This window comes from Labrus mixtus, chromosome 9 (assembly GCF_963584025.1).
Source record: "Labrus mixtus chromosome 9, fLabMix1.1, whole genome shotgun sequence".
NCBI lineage: Eukaryota > Metazoa > Chordata > Actinopteri > Labriformes > Labridae > Labrus > Labrus mixtus.
The window spans coordinates 27,650,998-27,655,997 of NC_083620.1; the positions used below are offsets into that span (position 1 = coordinate 27,650,998).

Genomic DNA, 5,000 nt, shown 5'->3' on the forward strand with positions numbered 1-5,000 from the left:
GGCCACACATCGAGATGGAAACAGTAAAAGATTTATCATAAAAACGTGCTGACTGCAGGAGAATGTAACGATGCTCACAATGAAACACACACACACACACACACACACACAGGCAGGTGCAGACTAATACAGGTTTAATACAAGTTTATCAAGGTTGAACACGTCACATGATTCTGATTCTATAGAGGTAAAAAAACAACAAAAACATGAAGACCGACTCTTTAAAGAAATAGTTTGCACTTTACAAAGTATGGCGGCCTCATTAGAATATTCTGGGAGCAGATGTGATTGTTTCTGTGCAATAAAGAAAAGTTCTTATATCGATACATGTGATAATATATATTATTGAAATCGCATTCCTGTTTTGTTTGATTGTTTTGTGGCTCTTGCTTATGTCATATTTTGTGCAGGTTGACTATTTTTTGTTTGCATCTAATTTTTATTTGTCAGACTTGACTCTGACTGGCACCCCAAATTTAAAACCTTTTCAAACCCGCTACAAGGTTATAGCGACATCACGGGGTCGACTGAGGCGGTGGTGGAGGGGCTCAATGTGATATCTGTTCATGGGGCCCAGAAAACCTGCAGACGCCCCTGATTCTAAAGTCAAATTAAACTGACCAAAAAAACCTAATAAACAAAAAGTGGTTCTAAAGTTCACACAGTCCCTCCCTGCCTCACTGCAGCGCAGCTGAAAATGAAAGTGTTTGTGATCAGTTCTGGCTCCGTTTTGCGGCCGCAGTGATTAATTAGCAGTTTGTCCGTTGTGAGAAAGTGCAGCCGTAACATCCCCGTCAGCAGGATGGAGGAGTCAGTAATTGTAATGAAATCGATGTGGACTCAAAACGTGGAGGAACCATAAAGTGCCCGGGCATCCTGAGGAAAAGCTACACGCTCATATTTGTGGGGATAATTGGCTTCCTCCGTGCTGCGGTGTACTTTGACCTTGGAAACGGATCCCTGGGGAAATATAACGGCTCGGGATGCAGAGGGGAGCGCTGTAATAAGACCACAGAGTTATGTTCAACACACATCAGTGATTGTTTGATACGAGGAGTGTTACATTAAAGGTTCAGGGTCAGATTCATACTTACAGTACATCTCTGTTTAAAAGCCCCGTTGGTCTCTCAGTTACAAACACACAGCTGAGACTGTTTCAGTGCTAACGGGGAATTCACTGGTGCTACAAAGTCTTCACTGGTGGTACAAAGTCTTCACTGGTGGTACGAAGTCTTCACTGGTGGTACAAAGTCTTCACTGGTGGTACAAAGTCTTCACTGGTGGTCAGATTCACAGCTGAAGTCATAACCCAGCTCAGTACTTTAAACATTACTTATAGAAATGTAACACGTTTACAACAAACCTTGAGAACGACTGGTTCCTATTTTTTGTCTCAAAGCTGCAATTAAATCATTTTAGATTAGAATGAGGAGGATTCAGTATCATCAGGGCTGCAGAGGGGTCACCAGTGTCCTATAGCAATAAGTTGTACAGAGGATGTTGTTTTCCAAGTGGGCGGCACGGGTTTAGGTCCCACCTGTCTGTCCACACACTCTCTCTCTCTTTCTCCCCCCCGACTCTCTCCTTTCTCAATAAATACATAAAAAGCCGTTAGCATCGTCCTGGTTCCCTCAGCCTGGAGCGTCTCTTCTCTGCCTCTGGGCTAAGATCAGGTGAAATTTCTGTTCTTATCAGCATCATTTCTGATACGTCCCGTATATTGGGACAAAGTATTCAGTGGACTTGTTGACGGGAGCCAAAATAGGGACTCTTTTTTTAGCCTGCATCTTACAGTCAGGCCTATAATTCTCTGAACTTCTATTGGATAAAGCCTGTGACGGGGGGGGGGGGGATTCACTGGATTTTTGATCTCTGCCGACTATTAACTCCATTGCAAACAAACGTTTTTGACATTTCATTTTGTGCAGCAAATAAAATCCACTTTTATGAATGTGAAGGACGAGTCCTCTAAACGGAAACTGAAAGTGACACTTTTCAGCGAAAAACAAGCTACGCTAACAGGCTAACAGTTTAGTTTGACAAAGTCTTATCTTTAGAGAGACACGTTGAAGCAAAACTACAGAACTCAAATAGAAAGGACGTTCAATACATGGACAGAATAGATCATAGATAATCAAACGAGCAGGATTAAAGCCCCAGAGACGCTCTCTACAGCGTCTCATAAAGTACCTGAATATCCATGAGGGAAATCAGGAGATACAGATTCTGCTGTCGGCCGCTCAGTTTATCAGGCAAGAGAAGGAGAAGTCCCGCTGAGGGGAAGGAGAGAGTGATTATGTCCTCCTGGGAGTGCAGGCCATAGCAGTGTTACATGTGGAAAGTATGCAGGCGTGCAGCGGTACAGAATAGTTTTTTAAATGAAGTCTTATCGATGCAAAGTCCTGAGCGTTATAATGGTCAGTGAACGAAAATGACACCACCACAAATCTTTGCCATGATGACCTTAGACGTCCCTCAATCAATCACAATCATTGAGATCATTTTATATCGAGATAATTCAGAACAAATATTCTATGAAGACACAAAAACAGTGGCTCCTTTCCCGCGCGTCGTTCCTCACTCTCGCTCTCTTCCTGATTTCTGACTCTATCCAACGTCCAGTTTCAGCAATCAAGGCTCTAAAAGCTCCAAAAACATCTTCAAAAACAAACAAAAAACAGTATATGTCGTTATCAGAGGAAGACAACTTCTGATGGTTTTTGAGACACAAAGCTTCACATTTCTCCCGTGTGCAGATTAGTTGATGTGTGTATGTTAGAGAAGAAAACATGAGATTCTGTTAAACTTGTCAGCGAGCCTCAAACTCAGAAATACAGAAAGAATTGCAAAAATGAAAACTCTGCTGTGACTCACCTCTGGTTTACTCTGTAAGTCATCCTTATGTAACAAAGAAGTTTAACTCCTTCAGACAGTCCAACAATAAAGTCAGGCATCCCAGCACAACACCCCCCCCCCCCCCAACCTCGCCAGCTCAAGCTTACCGTCTCCACCTGGTTCTGACTTTTACTATTAATATCTTCATCTCTGAGCTCTGAGGCTCAGCGCTGCACAGACACAAAGTCCTGGGGCGCTCAGCCCAGAGGATCAGAGCCAGAGGAGAGATCTGTACCATCGTCTGTCATTAAAGTCTTTATATGTGATTTTTCACAATATATAAATCAAGTATATCCTCTGAAAATAACTCTGTGAGTCATGACTGTCTACAATGGGTGTAACACCCGAGTCCCACTGTCTGTGATGTTTTCAGAGTTTTCAGAGTCCTATCTTCACTTTGTTTACATCGGCGGGACGGCCGGCTGACTCCTCCCCTCGTGTATAAAAGTTGTTTAATTGAGGGACTAGAGAAAAGAAGAATAACATACTGTACTCACTGCTTAACTGTGTTTCTAGATCACGCTCATTTCAGGTAAATTTACATGCAGTGTGAAGATACGAGCATCATAAAGATCGCTAGCATTAGCATGCTAACACAACAATGCAGCGCCAGTTGTTTTGGTTTCATGCTGGTGCTCAAGGGCGACATCTGCTGGATCAAAAAATCACATATAAAGACTTTAAGATAAAGCTAATAAATCCAGTGATACAATGATGTAACTAAACTGTGAGGCCATTAGAGCATCAGACTGAAGCAACAGACACTCAGTACAGTATGAGTGTTTGATGAGCTCTCAGTGAGGTTGGTATTAATGTACATTAAAGTCTTAGAGGGCATTAACAACAAGGAACAAACGAGGTGGAGCTCAGCAAACTGAACGGTGCTATAGACCAAAAAAACAAACTGATTAGATTTTTAAATGTGCCGACTATAAACCAGAAAAAGTGGGAATAAGAATTTTGTGGATAAATAGTTTTCAAATTCTCAAAACATTTAAATCAGTAGAACAGAATGAAACACAGGCTGACTGCACATGCTGATCAAGATGTTTCATCCCAAGGGACAACCTCTGGTGTTTAAACATGAAGCCAATGCAGGAGTGCAAAAAAAGCCTGCAGTTCCTCGAGTGTCCACTTGAGGCTTGCTGCAAAAGCGCCAGAACAGAAGTCCCATCGATGTCGATTTTAACTGCAGAAATGAACATGTTTACAGCCTGGGTCATAAAATGCATTTTGTCTGGATTGCTAAAAAGTCTTCGTCCCTGTGTCCACCTAGCGTTTTTTCCCGGGCAGAAAAGCGCTGGCTGTGCGCTCGCGAGTGTATGCATGAAGCGTTTGCACGTCTGCTCTGTCTCCATGACAACAGTCTGTTGACAACGCCCGCTGTATGGCCGACACGGCTCTGTTACTTTTTACTGCATGTTTGATATTTGAGATAGTTTATTTCCCGATCAGACGCGGAGCAGCAGACGATGTGTGTACAAGACACGATCCTTACAGGGAATATCAAACATTTGGAAAAGAGCGCCGGTGAAGTCAACAGCGCCTTTCTGAAAAGTTCAAAAGATTTTCAACTCGAGCGCTCGGAGCGGCCGCACAAACAAGGTGGAGGACTCAGAAAAAGAGACGCTGGACGCTGCGCTTTTTCTCCAGAACGACTGAAGAATGACAAAGTGCTTTCACATCAATAGTTTATAGGTGAATGGTGACATCACTGACACTACGTCCATGTTTCATACAGTCTATCTTTTACTCTTCAGCTCACTAAACTTCTACCTCATGAATTAAACACGTCACACTGATCAGGATCCCAGACAAAGTTTTGGGTCATAACTTAAGTTAAACTCCAGTTGAACCACACAGGGACTTTTTAATGTTCCCATCAGCTTTGGACCTGGATTCTAATACTGACGGAGATATTCACTGAGCTGCAGCGGATTAAGGTTTCTGAGTACCACAGTGAGGATGTGCTATCCTGCACGCCGCTGATCATGGCGCCAGGTGACAGGTGTAAGCGGATTAATGAGTGGGTGTGTAATTAAATCCCCTCTTGATTGTGGATAATCACGCGCTAATTGAAACTAGAAAGCGACAGAGGTGGAGGT

The 5,000-nt window shown here is 42.9% G+C and overlaps 1 non-coding gene across 1 annotated transcript; it reads left to right on the forward strand.

Annotated features, from left to right (window-relative positions):
• The first annotated feature begins 1,643 nt into the window (after nucleotides 1-1,643).
• On the forward strand, nucleotides 1,644-1,834 carry LOC132981175 (U2 spliceosomal RNA). Its single transcript, XR_009674403.1, has one exon. It is a non-coding gene; the product is annotated as a U2 spliceosomal RNA (small nuclear RNA).
• The last annotated feature ends 3,166 nt before the right edge of the window (nucleotides 1,835-5,000 follow it).